Source organism: Hyperolius riggenbachi, chromosome 7 (genome assembly GCF_040937935.1).
Source record: "Hyperolius riggenbachi isolate aHypRig1 chromosome 7, aHypRig1.pri, whole genome shotgun sequence".
Taxonomy (NCBI): Eukaryota; Metazoa; Chordata; class Amphibia; order Anura; family Hyperoliidae; genus Hyperolius; species Hyperolius riggenbachi.
In genome coordinates, this window is record NC_090652.1 from 299,382,113 (window position 1) to 299,399,983 (window position 17,871).

At 42.4% G+C, this 17,871-nt stretch overlaps 1 protein-coding gene across 2 annotated transcripts in view; it reads right to left on the reverse strand.

The window, feature by feature from the left end:
* Positions 1-16,353, reverse strand: part of PLCD4 (phospholipase C delta 4) — a 94,669-nt gene extending 78,316 nt beyond the window's left edge. For both annotated transcript variants that reach the window (XM_068246048.1, XM_068246046.1), the window contains exon 1: positions 16,267-16,353. The gene's annotated coding sequence lies outside the window, so the exon portion shown is untranslated. The remainder of the gene's footprint in view (positions 1-16,266) is intronic.
* Between the last annotated feature and the right edge of the window lie 1,518 nt (positions 16,354-17,871).

Here is a 17,871-nt window from a genome sequence, read left to right on the forward strand (position 1 = left end):
GAGGTTAAAACCCAACCCGAGGAGAAGAGCATTGAGTTAGCTCAGTATCGTTTCTCAGCCAGTTTTAAGCAAGGGAGTTTTGTAGTAATAATTTATATTCATCTGATTCTAAGAAGATGTTCCAGTGAATCCATGTGTTGGAGAAAGTCTCATCTCTATTATAGATACTATGTGTGAGGGATTCCATTTGATAGATATGTTTGATCTCGTTGATCCATTCCAGGGTCGAAGGTGTTGCTGTTGATTTCCAGTTTATTGCAATAATGATTCAAACTGCCTGGATTAAGTGCTTGGATAGAGAGCGTTTGAATTTCTTGAAGGGTTTAGGTGTGTTATGGAGGAGATAGTAGGAGGGATCTGAGGAAGGTTCTCCATCAGTAAGAGTTTTAATGTGTTTCTGGACCTCCTGCCAGAAAGGTTGTATATTTTCACATTCCCAGAAAATGTGGAGCAAGGTGCCATTTGCTTTATTGCATCTCCAGCAATGAGGATTAGCTTGTGGGTATATGCCTCCCAACTTTTTAAGATGAGAAAGAGGGACACTTAAGCCATGCCCCCTAATCACGCCCCATCACACCCCTAGTCACGCATACCATAAAGATTTCATAAGAAAAATATGTTGTTTTATAATTCATACCATACTGGTCCTTTCTATGCTTGTTCATTTTCCTTCATATTAACATTTTAAAATTAGTAACATATCAATTTAAAGGATGGGAATAAAGTTTAGAGTCAATCAAACATTTTTTTTGTAGAAAAATATATATACAGTATTTACATAGAAAGAGGGACAAAGTCCTGAAAGAGGGACAAATGAGGAGGAAAGAGGGACTGTCCCTCCGAAAGAGACAATTGCTAACAATGTATCAGTATTCAGTATCAGCTTCTCCACACGGCCATTGTGACTGACCTTCTGTTGTGGATAATGAGAGCTGCATTATCGCCATACATTGTGTTCCAGCAACAGCCAGTAAATGCTAAAGTGCTATCAGTCTCTCCTGAGCTTCAGTAAGTAACAGTAATCAATAGCTGACATTAGCATCTCCCCTCAGCCTGCATTATGCATGGAGCTATTTAGTACAACGCTGGATGGGAATGAGGCGCTTCCGCATTGGCTAGAGGCGTGTTGTCCTTATTTCTCCCATTATAGCTGCGAAGGAACAACGTGTTCTCCACTCAGGCTAATAACACTTGTTTTGTAAGGTCTTTAATACAAGCTGCTGCCTCTGGTTCAGGCTCTGGCCACAGCACCGCCGTCCAGACAGTCACATGGCAAACCGGTGCCAGTAACAAGTAGGGCAAGGCTGGGGAGAAATTTAAAGTATATGGAAAGTTTCCCAGAGTTTTACTACATCTTCTCCCCTCATTCCTCATAAGGTAAACAGAGAAAAAACAGGTCTCTAAACTGTTTTCAACAAGGTCAGATTCCTGGAAAGGCAACCAAGGCTGGACCTAGGGCTGCAGCTGCCCAAAGGGCAATTGTACATGATATAAGGGGTGGCTGCATGCATACATGAAAAAAGGTGCAGGGGATTGACAGACAGACACAGAAAAATTGTATTGCATTTTTCTCCTGGCGGACTCAAAGCCCCAGAGCTGCAGCCACTAGGGTGCACTCTATAGGAAGCAGCAGTGTTAGGAAGTCTTGCCCAAGGTCTCCTACTGAATAGGCACTGGCTTACTCAACAGGAAGAGCTGAGGTTCAAACCCTGGCCTCAAAGGCAGAGCCCTTAACCAGTACACTATCCAGCTACTAGCCACTAGTAGAATATCCTAATATCCTAACCCTAAGACCCCCCAGGTGGTGCCTAGCCCTAAGACACCCCCCCCCCCCCCCCAGTGCTGCCTAACCCTAAGACCCTCCTGGTGGTGCCTAGCCACACCCTTCCCCCAATGGCGCCTAATCATGCCCCCCCCCCCTTCCCCCCGCTGCAGAGCTTCCGGGCGCCAAAATTTAGCTTCTTTGCAGGAATTCCGGCGCTTTTGGGAGCCCAAACGTGCCTTCTTTGCCATTATAAAAGCTGAGATTTACAGCAGAGAAGGCAAATATCAGGCACTGTCATGCACCCAAATTTCCCTTCTGAACCACAAACAGTGTGCTGACCAGGAAGCTGTTATAGGTAAATTGCCTTTTTTAAAATGGAGGACGGAGAATTCCACTGATCACAGTGGACAAATGGGATGCAGGAGAGGAGAAAGAGATTGAGGAGTAGATTACACAGGAGGTAAAGTATGACCTGTGTATGGTTATTTTGACTTTTTATTTTCAGTTCAGATTCTCAAAAATCTATTTTATAGTTGACTTCCTAGGTTAAAAATTTTTTCTATTCGGATCGGTTTTTTTAACAGCCTTTCCAAACTGCTATATGGGAGGGGCTAGATAGTGACATCACCCCATTCTGCTGGGCTCCACACAGACATGCAAGGGGCGGGGTGAGACTTCACTTGAGTCACATAACAGCCCTCTAAAGCTGGCCACTAACTGTCTAATTTCTAGCGAAAAATCGTTCGAGCGATCAGAAATTCTGAACGGATTGGTTGTAAATAATCTCCATTGGTGGCCACAATCGATTATGAACGAATGTTGAAAAATGTCGCCCGAATGAATTTTCGTAGAACGAAAACTTGGATTTTCTTGGTGGTCGTGATAGATAGGAAGCAATGATTGGTTAGTTGATGGTGTAGTGAACGATTTTTCGTCCGATCAGAATTTCTGTTCGCTCGAACGATTTTTCGCTAGAAATTGGACCGTTAGTGGCCAGTTTAAAAAAAACAGTCATCAGGCTTGCAGGAACCCTGTGGACAAGCAGTTCCAGCAGTACAACCTACACATGGCTTTATAGAACTGCAGTGACCCTGGGATTTAGACTCTTGCTTTCATAATACAGCTGACGTCCACCATTTCAGCAGTAAAACTAATTTTTTTTCCCCGGAGTACCACTTTAAACACAGATTCTGCTTTGCCAGTGTTATGCATAGTAACAGGTTCTCTTCAGGTAGTAATTTACCCCTGGAAATAGGTCGTGCTTTGTTGAAGCCTTCCAGCTCGGTTTCGCACAATGCTATTTATTCCGTTGTTACGTTGAGACACAATATTCTATAGATCAGTCACATGGGAGGCGGTGAGTCTGCTGATATGTCAGCGCCCCCCGCCTGGGCTACTCACAGTCATATGGCTATTAGACACTAGTTTCCATTCCCTGCATGGGAACATGGGAGCTAAAAATAGAGTATAAAGTGGAAAGATCGATAAAAAAAGAAAAAAAAGGATCTAAGCAAAAAAAAAAGATCATTTTGCCGTAATTACAGCCAACTTCCTAAAAGCATCAAAACACGAAAGAGCATTAGTATCCTTTAACTGTTAAATTAAAGGACCACTTTCGAAAAAAATGTTAAAGTACACATAAAAATGTACATTTCCTCTAGATTGTAAGCTCGCAAGGGCAGGGACCTCCTCTTAGTGTTTTACTGCTGTAATTTACCATATGAACATGTACCAACTTTAGAGATCTCTCAAACTACACCAGAGCCGGGACAAGGTCCTCCAGCACCCAATGCTGAGACACCAAAGTGTTCCCCTCCATCCCAGCCACCCCAGCTGTCACACACTGATTGCTATTAGACTAAGGGCCCAGGGCCCCCAACCCCTCCAAACATCTAGTTATCTAGCTTGCAGTCACTGCCATGTATCAACTTTTATTATTTCTCTCTGTTTCAAACACAATAGCGGAATGATAGCTGAGTGAGTTGTGCCCTCCCTCCTACACTGCGCCCTGAGGCTGGGGCCTCTCTCGCCTCTGCCTCGGCCCAGCCCTGAACTACGCATTAACTCTGTATGTATTTGTATTTCTACTATTGAATGTCATGACTGTACAGTGTCTTGAACTTCTCATGTATATATGTTCCCCAATATTTGTATTGTACTATGTACAGCGCTACGGAAGACGTTGGCACTATATAAATAATAATAATAATAATATTTTCTCCCAGAGTAAAATGGAATATAAATTAACTTTTTCCTATGTTGTCAGTTACAGTAGGTTTGTAAAATAATGACGGATCTGACAGATTTTGGACTAGTCCATCTCCACATGGGAGATTCTCACTATTTTCTTTCCTACTTGTTCCTCAAGTACATTTGTAAATACAGTAAATAACTGAGAATCCCCCATGAGAAAATGTAGTCCACAACCAATCAGTCAGATCTGTCAGATTTTCACTACTGTAAGTGACAGCAACATAGGAAAAACATTATTAATAAAGCATATTACTCTAGGAAAAATATACATTTGTATGTGTATATTTTACATTTTACAGTGTTTCAAAATAGTTATCCTTAAAGCTGGTTTTACACTTATTTTTGGTGTTGCGGTGGAATGCTCCTGCTCCATCGCAGCGCAAGAAATGCTGGGCAGGCAGCACGTCACTGGGATTCACATCGACTCGCGCATGCGCGCCACAACGCACTGCACTCCGTCATTTACAATAGGTGCCGCTGCAACTTGTAACAGCGAGTCACATGATAAGTCATGTGGCGCTCTGTTAAACAACAAGCTGCCAGGCCCAAGCAGAGAGACCCTCTGTAGCCATGGAGACAGCGCTAGACATGCTGCCGCTGCTGAAAGGGGTCCATCACTGGAATGTCGGGAGCCAGTGAGTGTCTTCTCATAACCGCTCTGCTCGCACTCTGCAGAAGGAGGGAGGGGGAGTGGATGGGCAGAAGAGGGGGAACTTTGGGGCAACCAAAGAGCCGCCTTTTATACATAAGCCGACTGTAGGCACAAGCCTACAGTGCCTATCTGTAAAACCGGCCCTGAGTAACAAACTACGTCCATATTAGATTGAATTCTTGCAACATCTGCAAGGTCCCCTGGGTCCTGCCCATCAAGGCACATGTAAAGGCCTGCCTTAAAGGGGAACTTCAGACAAAACAAACATACTGTCATTATGTTACATTAGTTATGTTAATTAAAATAGATAGGTCTGTTTTAAAAGAACAGGCAAATGTTTGTCATTTCATTGGGGCAGCCATCTTTTTCATGGGGGCAGTCATCTCTTTGGTTGAAAGGAGGTGACAGGGAGCATGAGACACAGTTCCAACTGTCCTGTATCCTGATTACCCCTCCCAGCTGGCTAAGCTTCAACTCTCAGATTCAAAATCTAAAAAAAAATGTTTGCACCAAAACAGCAGAACGAGAACAACAACATCAGAAATCCCATCATGCTTTGCACAGCATCAGGAGAAAAATGCCCGGGCAGTTTTCTTCTGTGCAGCTAAAAATGAGGCGTGGGTAAGAAAAACAAAGTTCTGATGCTGTGAAACTGTTAAAGAAACACCAAGCCTTTTCAGTTCTGCTGAGTAGATTTTTAGTCTGGAGCTTCACTTTAAGTTTGCCAGTGAAAAGCTAAGGGCTCTTTCACATCAGACAACGCCGTTCTCCTGCACGCATTGAATAGCCTGCGGCGTGTCGTCAGGATGTAGTGGTGTGATGCAATCAGCGGTGGTAGTTATGAATTCACCGGACGGGAAAACGCCGGTGTCCGACGATTAAAAGCTACCGGGTGCGTCGAACTGCAACGCGCCGAAATGCAGCGTCCGGTGTGAAAGGTAAAATGAAAGTCTATGGACTTTCATTTTACCTTGACCTTGAGTTTTGACTTTGCGATAAAACGCAGGAAAGGGGCTCTGATGTGAAAGAGCCCTGCTGGAAACACATGATACGTTTTTCCCGTTCGATTGTCCGTCTCATCGTTTTTTCCGCTCGATTCTCCACTCGATTTCTCTTATCTTCCGCTCGTTTTTTAAAATCTTTTTCCATTAACTTCTGTGAGGAATCGAGCGGTCAAATGATCGAGAGGAATATCAGACATGACGGAATTTATCAATCGAACGCATCTATCGAGCAATATGCAATAGACATATTGTTAACTGTTTACCAGTTAGCTTCTCTGTTGTAGCAGAGGAGAGATCAAATTACAACTTGTGAGACTAGTCACAGTCTCAGATAAGGGGGAATTGGGCAGACTAAACTCTCTAAATACATACAGGGTTCATTTCTCTCTGTTTTTCTTCTGTCCTGTGCTCTTTAAGGTCATGGAGTAGTTTAGCCAGTCTCCAGACCTCAATCCTACAGAAAATCTGTGGGTTAATTGCCAAGTGGCAGCCAAGAGACTCTTGGATTTAGAGGGTTTCTGTAAAGAGGAACGGGCCAAAACCGATCCTGAAATGTGTCCAAACCTGGCGACCATCTTCAACAAATGTCTTACTGCTATGCTTGCTGCTCGGCTTGCCAGCAAAAGTTTCTTCTTCAGAAATTATTGAATGTATTCAATCATGAATGTATTTACTGTACCATATTTACTGTACCATCACCGACCCTGTATGTGCCAAAAATGATTCCGGGTACAACCCCTGTTGCACTTGGCGAAATAAATGATTCTGATTCTGATTGAAAAGAAAAGAAAACAACGTTTGCAGTGAATGACTCTATGTAGGAGTGCATCCTTATAGATCACGGGGGAGGCAGGCGGCAGAGCCGTGGTCTTGGCCCCTCCCTGCATCAATCAAAGCCAATGTGATTAGTAAGAATTACTGGAAGCTGAGATGTATGGGAGCTGTCATTGTAACCAGCGCAGGATAGCCTGATCGATTCCAGCGAGATTTCCTGACGCATTAATCGCCTCCCATTACCAGCAAAGTCCTGGCAGAAAAAAACAGCTTCAACTCGTAAGCGCAAATTCTCTTGTCAATTTTCCATGCCTGGCGACTATGGTGACAAATTAAAGCGATTTGGCACCATGCGGTGATATTACTACTACGTTATACCAAGGCCAAGCCTACTATTTGCTGATTACTGCAGTGCAGGGCGGTTTCATTACTTGCAATCAAAGTGCTCATGTAAAGAGGAACTGTAGTAAAAATATAAAATTGCTTATGAGTTGTTTTTTTTCTTACAATATTCATTTATAAATTATGTAGTCAGTGTTTGCCAATTATAAAATATTTCTTCTCCCTGCATTCTGAAATTTATCACAGGCACCAACATCTTAACCACTTCAGCCTTCAGTCGTTTTAACTTTATGCATCTGAGCAATTTTCACCTCCCATTCATTAGCTTATAACTTTATCACAATGAACTGATCTATATCTTGTTTTATTCCGCCACCAATTAGGCTTTCTTTGGGGGGTACATTTTGCTAAGAGCCACTTTACTGTAAATGCATTTTAACAGGAAGAATAAGAAAAAAACGGAAAAAATTCAGTATTTCTCAGTTTTCAGCCATTATAGTTTTAAAATAATACATGCCTCTATAATTAAAACTCATGTATTGTATTTGCCCATATGTCCCGGTTATTACACCGTTAAAATTATGTCTCTATCACAATGTATGGCGACAATATTTTATTTGGAAATAAAGGTGCATTTTTTCCGTTTTGCATCTATCACTATTTACAAGTTTAAAATAAAAATTTTTTTGAAATATTTCATCTTTACATTGATATTTAAAAAGTTTAGACCCTTAGGTAAATATTTACATGTTTTTTTTTTTATTATTGTAAGGTTTTTTTGTTTTTTTTTGTATTAAACATTTTATTTGGGTATTTTTGGGACGGTGGGATGTAAGCCATAGTTTTATAATGTAAATGTGTCTTGAGTTTTATTTTTTTCACTTTTAGTTGTAGTTTTACTTTTTGGCCACAAGATGGCGGCCATGAGTTTGTTTACATGACGTCACTCTAATGCTGGGAATACACGGTTCGTTTTTGCCTTCGTTTAAACCTTCGTTTCGATTGTGCCTTTTGTCCTTTTCGATCCCGAAATAATCAGTCATACGGTTAATATCACCACCCACGGGTTCGTTTTTTTTTCCGATTCTGATGGTTTCGTTTTTCCAATGATCGAAGGCTGCAAAGAAACGAAACGAAAATCCCTTTTTACAGGGACGGACTAGCATAAACGAATATATAATCGATCTGAACAGCCATCAAGCCTACCAATGGCTCGATTAGATGGATAAAGAGAGATAATATCAAACATGTTCGATCACTAGTCGTTCGTTTTTGGGGTCTATTAATCGAAACTATAATGAGATTATGACTATTTTCACATACGTTTTCAACACTCGATTCGTTTACCGAACGAATCGAAGGTTTAAACGAAGGCAAAAACGAACCGTGTATTCCCAGCATTAGCGTAACATACGCTTAGAGCGACGTATGGGGGACGTTACACATCATTGCATTTCAGCGGTTCTGGAGGTGTGTTTAGCTTTTAAGGGTACAATGGTTAATTTGCATATATTCAGCAGTGATGCACTGGGAGACATCTCAAGCTCACTCCAACCTGAATTATCGCAAATTCTTTCTGGTTTAAGAAAGCAAACTTTTGTTTTTCTTAAAATCTTTGATAAGGTGTGATATATTTGATAAGGTGTGATATCTTTGATAAACTGTGATATCTTTGATAAGGTGTGATATCTTTGATAAGATGTGATCTTTGATAAGCTGTGATATCTTTGATAAGGTGTGATATATTTGATAAAGTGTGATATATTTGATAAGGTGTGATATCTTTGATAAGGTGTGTGATATCTTTGATAAGGTGTGATTTCTTTGATGAGGTATGATATCTTTGATAAGCTGTGATATATTTGATAAGGTGTGATATCTTTGATAAGGTGTGATATCTTTGATAAAGTGTGATATCTTTGATAAGGTGTGATCTTTGATAAGCTGTGATATCTTTGATAAGGTGTGATATCTTTGATAAGGTTTGATATCTTTGATAAACTGTGATATCTCTGATAAGGTGTGATATCTTTGATAAGGTATGATATATTTGATAAGGTGTGATATATTTGATAAGGTGTGATATCTTTGATAAGCTGTGATATATTTGATAATAAGGTGTGATATCTTTGATAAGGTGTGATATCTTTGATAAGGTGTGATAACTTTGATAAGGTGAGATATTTGAGTTATCACGGTTTAGTGAATCAAGCCCTATGAGCATTTGCAGGTTTCTTTAAGCGCTAGCGATTTTAGAAATCGCTTCAAAAGCGCTTGTGCAATGATTCCCTATGACAGTGTTCACATGTGCACGTTTCGATTTTACTAAAATCGCAAACGCAATATATGTACCAGTGATTTGGCTCAATGGGAGGTATAGGGAAATCGCAAAGCACTTGAAAAAGCGTTTTGTATAATGATTTCCCGAGCGTTTCTATTAATAAATACATTGGGCTTGATTCACAAAGCCGTGATAACTCTTATCACGGTCGTGCTAGCTTTATAGTGTGCGTAACGTTTTTCGCATGCAAACGCAAATTTGCCCCTTGAATTTATTCATTTCCGGATGAAAGAGTTCACTTCCTGACTGACATCAGGAAGTGAAAAAAACATCGCTGAGCAAAAGCGCTTAGAAAAGCTCTTTTAACAACTCTCAATAAATCGCTCAGCGCTTGCGATAGCGCTGGGGATTTATAATGTGAACATAGCTTTACTGCCAGAAAAGTGTTATATGGCTGCAATTCCTTATCAGTGTGGGTTACATTACAGTCCGACAAGGTTCCAACCCAGTTCCGACCCGGAGAGAAATTGTTACTTGCATACCTGATTTTTAAATCTTTCAGGCAGAGAAAGAAAAAAAGGAACACAGCCTAGTTATTAGTGTGCTAGGCACTGTACATATACATGTCTATCTCATCATGTCATGTGTCACCTCGGATGTCCTTTAAATATTGACAAGTGATCTTTGTGGAATGCTTGTTTAAAGAGAGTTCTGAAGCAAGTAAAAAATACACCTGATCTCCCAGAATGCTCTGGGAGGAGAATTCATAGCTAATCAGCCAGCCTAGGCTTTAACATCACTGGGAGGGCGATATATAGATATAGGAACCAGGAAAATTACCATAAAAGTGGGAATCCTGAATAATTTACTACGATCATGTATAGATTATTTAGTCAGTGTTTGCCCATTGCAAAATCTTTCCTCTCCCTGATGTATTTTCTGAAATGTATCACAGGCGGCAACTTCTTTAGTACTGGCAGGTGATCTCTGCAGAATGTTCATTTACTGAGAGTTCTAAAGCCATTGGAAAAGATCTCTGATTTCCCAGAATGCTCTGGGCAGAGGGGGGGGGGGGGAGAATTATGCATAATAAACAGCCTAAGCTAAACCTCTGTGGGAGGGACGAGCTACATACCAATGTATTATATCACAATATCTAGATATAGGCCCGTTGCACACCAAAACCCGCTAGCAGATCCGCAAAATGCTAGCAGATTTATAAACACTTTTTTTTATTTTTCTGAGGCGTTTTGCTAGCGTTTTGCGGTTTTGTGTAGCGGTTTTGGTGTAGTAGATTTCATATATTGTTACAGTAAAGCGGTTACTGAACAGCTTCTGTAACAAAACCGCCTGGCAAACCGCTCTGATCTGCCGTTTTTCAGAGCGATTCGCGTTTTTCCTATACTTAACATTGAGGCAGAAACGCCTCCGCAATCCAAAAAATGCCTCACCCCGGGAGGATTCGTTTCTGCAAAGCTCCTCCCGCTGTGGTGTGCACACCCTCATTGAAATGCATTACCCTAGCCTATCCGCAGCCGCAAGCAGCTGCAGAAACGCTCAAAAAGCCGCTCGGTGTGCCCCAGCCCATAGGAAGTGTTTCTGATGCCGAAACTAGAAAAATTACCATGGAATGGGTGTCCTGAATAATTTTCTGCAGCCTACTATACTGTATGTCACTACAGGGCCTCTTTAGTAGCTTTTACTGAGACCGTGACGGACTCCCTGGTTGCCGGAATGAGACAATGAGGAGTATTCCAAGTAATGAGGAAGACAGGAATTATTTTTCCTGCGCAACGCAGTCACCAGATACGTCGTCTTCCTGAGAAGTCATCACAGTCTAGGGCAGGGGTCAGGAACCTTTTTGGCTGAGAGAGCCATAAACGCCACATATTTTAAAATGTAATTCTGTGAGAGCCATACAATATGCTTCAAACTGGGACAGTGCACATGCGCAGCAGAGGGCTCACGTCTCTGTTGCCATGGTGATGTGTATACAGTTGATCCTCCGGGCAGCGGAAGTGTCAGACAGGTCTTCAGCAACATCAGCAATTTCCCAGAGAGCCAGACAGGAGAAATACCAACTAACAGCTTGTACAATTAGCTAGCTGACTTGGGGGTTGATTTACTTTGTAGGACGAGATCCCCGCACTTTAGTCAAGTGACAGGCAGCCTATTGGGCCAATCAAAGTGCGGAGATCTCGTTCTACAAAGTCACTGAACCTGACAGGATCCAGGGTGGGACAAATGGAGCTGCCTTAAGTTGTTTTTTTTTTTGGGGGGGGGGGGAGTAAGTTAGTAGTGCATGCTACAGCAGTAGTGTGCAAACTTTGAAAATTTTACTTGTACTACCACACTAAGCTGCGCTGCTTCAGCAGGGTAGCTTAGTGAATCAACCCCAAGCCATAGGTTCCCTACCCCTGGTCTAGAGTCTTCTCCCCAGACATCTCCGAGGGAAATTCTACCATTGTTCTGAAGTGGCCATAAAAATATGTATCAGTGCTCCACATGTCTTTGTTACATGGTGCCATTGAAGGACAACTGAAGCAAGAGTGATATGGAGGCTGCCATATTTATTTCCTTTTAAGCAATACCAGTTGCCTGACTGTCGTACTGATCCTCTGCCTCTAATGCTTTTAGCCATAGACCCTGAGCAAGCATGCAGCAGACAGAGATGCTCAAATCCGACCCGGGAGATAGCCAGATAGTTGCTATCCGGATATCTCCCAGGAAGGCTGTGTGGGGGGGGGGCAAGCTTACCTGTCTGACGTTTTCTTAGGTATGTCCCTCAGCGCCTCCCACGATGCGCTCCACGCAGCGGTCACATGAGTACAAACACTTCCTCCTTCCGGGTTGAAGGAGGAAGTGATTGTAATCACGTGACGCGCGTGGAGCGCATCGTGGGAGGCGCCGAGGGACATACCTAAGAAGACGTCAGACAGGTAAGCTTGACCCCGGCCCCGCCCCCACCCCCCCCCCCCCCACCCCCTTCCCCCCCGCACAGCCTTCCTGGGAGATATCCAGATAGTAACTATCCGGCTATCTCCCGGGTCGGATTTGAGCATCTCTGGCAGCAGATCAGGTGTTTCTGACATTAATGTCAGAACTGACAAAATTAGCTGCATGCTTGTTTCTGGTGTAATGCTGGGAATACACGGGTCGATTCTGCGCCAGATTGTTTTGCCCGCTCCATTCTCTTATCTTCTGCCCGTTTTTCTTATCTTTTTTTCAATTAGCTTCAATGGTGAATCGAGCGGCAAAACGATCAGGCGGGAGATCGAACATGTCGGAAATTGATCTATGGAGACAACTTGATGGCTCAGAATCGTGCCGTGTATTCCCAGCATTAGCCAGACACTGCTGCAGCCAGAATGATCAGCAGGACAGCCAAACAACTGGTATTGCTTAAAATTCACACGGGAACGTTTTGCCGGCAATTTCGGCAAAATGCTCAAGCACTAGCGCTTGAGCAATAATACCCTATGGGCCCATTCTCACTTGGGGGATTTGCAATAATTGCTGGCGATTAACGCAAATCGCCAAACCAGGGACCAGGGGGGTCTTAATGTTAGGTACCACCGGGGGGAGGGGGGGCCTTAGGGTTAGGCACGGGGGAGGGGATCTTATGTTTATGTACAACCAGGGGGTTTTAGGGTTAGGCATCACTGCGGAGGGGGGGGGGGTCTTAGGGTTAGGCACCACCGGGGGGGTCTTAGGGTTAGGCACCACTGGGGGGTCATAGAGTTAGGCACCACCGGGGGGGGGGGTCTTATTGTTAGGCACTACTGGGGGAGTATTAGGGTTAGGCATTGGTAGGAGGAGGGTTCTGTGTGAGAGTAAGGTTAGGTTTAGCCATAGTAAAATATCGGTAAACATTACCAATATTTTATTATCTGAGTCCAGCAGTAGAATATCGTTAATTGTAGCGGTATTCTGCTAGCAGCAATCCCCTGCACCCTTTTTTCCGAGGCACCTTTTTTTTATGTATGCCCACCCAATACTCACCTTCTATTGCCGACTTCCACTTCAGAATCCTGAGATTCAGTGTGTTGCAGACACAAGCTCCTGCTCATAACTATGTCTTAACCGAGCATCAACTAACTACTGATACATTTGGATGCACAGTGCCTAGACGTATCAGGACGGTGAGTGCCAAACCCTCCCGCTACCTTAATTATATAAGACCAAGTATTCCCCATTAAGATTGACATTGAGAATTTTCTCTAGACAGGAAACACCACTGGTGACCAGATGGCAAACGGCTACCCTGCGCTTCCTCCTATTGCAGCCCTGTGTCTGACACTAATACCGGTGGGGAGGAGGGGACACTGCAGTGACAAGGCACATTGGGTGTATGCTGTAATAGCACACCACAGGCCACGAGACAGGCTGATGAGGCGTACTACATACAGGCGTGCCTGCGCTTCTCCATGTGTCCAGGTCTCTCCCAACACTCACACAGATGGTTACAGATCTTCTCCAGACAGCTATGGACATTCACGCAGGTGGATAAACTACTTATCTCCCCTTAACCCAGATACCAGCACCGGATTTACAGCCCAATGATAAACTCACTGTCACTGAAAACAGATCTGAGATCACAGATGAGAAAAATCTGACTTCATTTTGGTAGGTGCTGCGCAAATGGAGGGGAAATTGGGGATTACCGTAATAACATATTCACAATTTTTATAAACAGACCCAAAGGCCTGATTTACTCATTTTTCAAGGATGGGGATCATCAGAGAACATAAGTGAATTATTAAAAATTACTGAAGGTGAGACAGTAATGCTTTATTTGAATACAGAATAAATATTAATGAAAAAATATCAGTTTTTAAAGTCCCCAGTTTTAAAAAGAGGTCCATAATATGCTTACGTGAATATTGGGTGCCATGGAAAATAAGGCTCAGGAACAGTTCGGATAGCAGAATATCTGTGATTTTCGTTAGTAAAATATTGGGAATTGTTACCGATATTTTACTTTAGCTAAACCTAACCCTACTCTCACACAGAACTCTTCCTCTACCTATCTCTAACCCTTAGACTTTCCCCCCACCTTCCCTGGTGGTGGCTAACCCTAGCCCTCTTCTTGGTAATGCCTAACCCTAAGACCCCCCCTGGTGGTGCCTAACCCTAGCCCACACTTGGTGGTGCCTAACCCTAAGACCGCCCCTGGTGGTGCCTAACCCTAGCCCACACTTGGCGATGCCTAACCCTAAGACCCCTCCTGGTGATGCCTAACCCCGAGACTTATCCTGGTGGTGCCTAACCCTAAGACCCCTCCTGGTGGTGCCTAACCCTAACCACCCCCCTGGTGGTGCCTAACCCTAAGACCCTTCCTTGTGGTGCCTAACCCTAAGACCCTCCTGGTGGTGCCTAACCCTAGCCCACACTTGGCGATGCCTAACCCTAAGAACCCTCGTGGTGATGCCTAACCCTAAGACCCCTCCTGGTGGTGCCTAACCCTAAGACCCCTCCTGGTGGTGCCTAACCCTACTCTCACACAGAACCCTCCCTCTACCTATCTCGAACCCTTAGACTTTCCCCCCACCTTCCCTGGTGGTGGCTAACCCTAGCCCTCTTCTTGGCGATGCCTAACCCTAAGACCCCTCCTGGTGGTGCCTAACCCTAGCCCACACTTGGTGGTGCCTAACCCTAAGACCCCCTTCCCTAGTGGTGCCTAACCTAACCTTCCTCCCCTGTACAAACCATTTTCCTGATGCCTAACCCTAACTGTCCCCCCTGCACCAAAAACAATATTTACGCCACCTGGTGCCTGAATTTCCTTTTTGGCGCTGGCTTGCCGATATTTTCAATTGAAGTCTATGGCCGCACCTGATTTTTCCAGAAGACGCATGTGCCTGATTTGCCTGATACCATAAAGTACCTTGTCATAGGTGTTATTCCGACATATGGATAATATGTGATAATTATGACATCATTTCTCAGAATACTGAAGAAATGATGCCATGATGGGTCAGAATTCTGTCTGAGAATTCTGAGCTATTATCTGAGAATTCTCAAATATTGTGTCGGAATTCTCATACATCGTATCTGTAAAACAGAATTCTGGCACAATATTTCAGACCTCTTTTCACAACTGGGCACATCTGCTTTGATTCTGCCATAAAGTGAACTGCACTTTTTATTTGACTTTTTTTTTGTACGCCGACTGTAAGATATTCTTGCTGAAAACTCATGTTTTCTAATTTTCTTCTCATTGTAGGCTTTCCTAAAATTCAAATTCAAACCAGAGCCCTTTTTAAAAATATATATATATATATATATATATATAAAAAAAAACAAAAACGGTAAAATTAGCCATACGTCTAAATAAGGATAAGAAAAAAAATATAATACAGTCTGTCAAATTAAGAGCCTAAAATATGAGGATGGATTATTGATTTCAGGAACCCTATCATAGCAGAGTGAGCGGTGAGACTCCCATTAGGGAAGGAACCTTAGAATATTATCATAGCAGAGTAAATGGTGGGACTCCCAGTAGAGAAGAATCCTTAGAATATTATCATAGCAGAGTGAGCAGTAAGACTCCCATTAGGGAAGGATCCTTAGAATATTATCATAGCAGAGTGAGCAGTGAGACTCCCAATAGAGAAGGATCCTTAGAATTTTATCATAGCAGAGTGAGCAGTAAGACTCCCATTAGGGAAGGATCATTAGAATATTATCATAGTAGAGTGAGCGGTGAGACTCCCATTAGGGAAGGATCCTTAGAATATTATCATAGCAGAGTGAGCAGTAAGACTCCCATTAGGGAAGGATCCTTAGAATATTATCATAGCAGAGTGAGCAGTAAGACTCCCAGAGGAGAAGGATTCTTAGAATATTATCATAGCAGAGTGAGCAGTAAGACTCCCAATAGGGATCCTTAGAATATTATCATAGCAGAGTGAGCAGTAAGACTCCCATTAGGGAAGGATCCTTAGAATATTATCATAGCAGAGTGAGCAGTGAGACTCCCATTAGGGAAGGATCCTTAGAATATTATCATAGCAGAGTGAGCAGTAAGACTCCCATTAGGGAAGGATCCTTAGAATATTATCATAGCAGAGTGAGCAGTGAGACTCCCATTAGAGAAAGATCCTTAGAATATTATCTATGTCATAGTTATAGAGGCTACAGGAATAATAATACAGGCAGAGTGTGAAAGCAGTAGGTTCAGCATAGGGTGTACCTGAATCAGGGTCATGGCTCAGACCAGCAGCTTCTCATGCCGGGCATAGGAGAGCGGAGCTCCTTCCCTCTAGCCTCCTGTGACTCACTCTGTACACTGTGTGAAAGGATAGGAAGGACACAGCACTATAGAGCTCCGTCCCAGCAGCCCTGCCCATGCTTTGCCTCCTCGCCTTATCCATTCTTAAAGACGTACTCTCACGTGTCTGCTGCTGCCATTGTGAGAAAGTGACATAGCCAATAGCCATACCAAAATACACAATACACTGCAGAATACACACAGCATATTATTATTATTATTATTATTATTATATTATTATGTTTTCTCATTTGTATTATATAAAATATTATGAATACTAGTATTATAACATTATAATCATTTTATAGTATAATAATGGGAACAATAACAGTAAGGCAACAACACATACAAATAAAAAAGTGTTGTAATAATAGTATTAATAATCATAATGGTGGCAATAATAATGATAATAGTTGTAATGGTGATTAGGGCTTGTCAATAAGATGCTAATAATTCTGGGTTGGTGCTAAGTTTATGCAAATTTCTGCCCAAATAATAATACTCAGAAAAATAATTATAATTATAATAATAATTATAATAAGAATAATATTAATAATCATAATAGTGGCAAAATTAATGATAATAGTTGTAATGGTGATTACAGCTTGTCAATAAGATGCTAATAATTCTGGGTTGGTGCTAAGTTTATGCAAATTTATGACCAAATAATAATACTCAGAAAATAATAATAATTATAATAAGAATTATAATAAGAATAATATTAATAATCATAATGGTGGCAATAATAATGATAGTAGTTGTAATGGTGATTAGGGGGCTTGTCAATAAGATGCTAATAATTCTGGGTTGGTGCTAAGGTTATGCAAATTTCTGCCCAAATAATTACACTCAGAAAATAATAATAATTATAAAAATAATTATAATGCGAATAATTTTGACAGCACTTTTTCACCTACTTTTTGGAACTTTTTCAATTGCAGAGTGCTGAAAACTTTACTTACTTACTTTAAAGTGTAAAAGAGCTGAGTTAATATAAAAAATCGATACTTACCCAGGGCTTCCTCCAGCCCCATAAGAAAGTCTGAGTCCCTCGCCGTTCTCCCGCGGTCTGCTGTTCAGCCGCAATCAGCCCCGGTAACAGGCTCAGTCGAGTCCAGTCTGGGTCATCTGCGCATGCGCGGACCTCCCACACATGCCCAGTAGACCCCAACTGATGTGACTTAGCCAGTTACCGGGGCTGATTGCGGCTGAACGGCAGACCGCGGGAGGACGGCGTGGGACTCAGACTTTCTTATGGGGCTGGAGGAAGCCCCGGGTAAGTATCAATTCTTCATATTAACTCAGCTCTGGTTTACTTTAAACAGAAGATTAAAGTTATCTCCTACGAGAAAACTTAGTAGAGAACTTTGAATTGCAAAGGGCCTCTCTTTCTTTGGGGCGTATTCACTAAACTATGGTAAGCAGAATAACATGCGCAAAGTCTTACCACACGACGAGCAGAGCATAATAGTAGATGTTACATGCACTACTACATTACTACTACATTACGCACTATTCATTGTATGG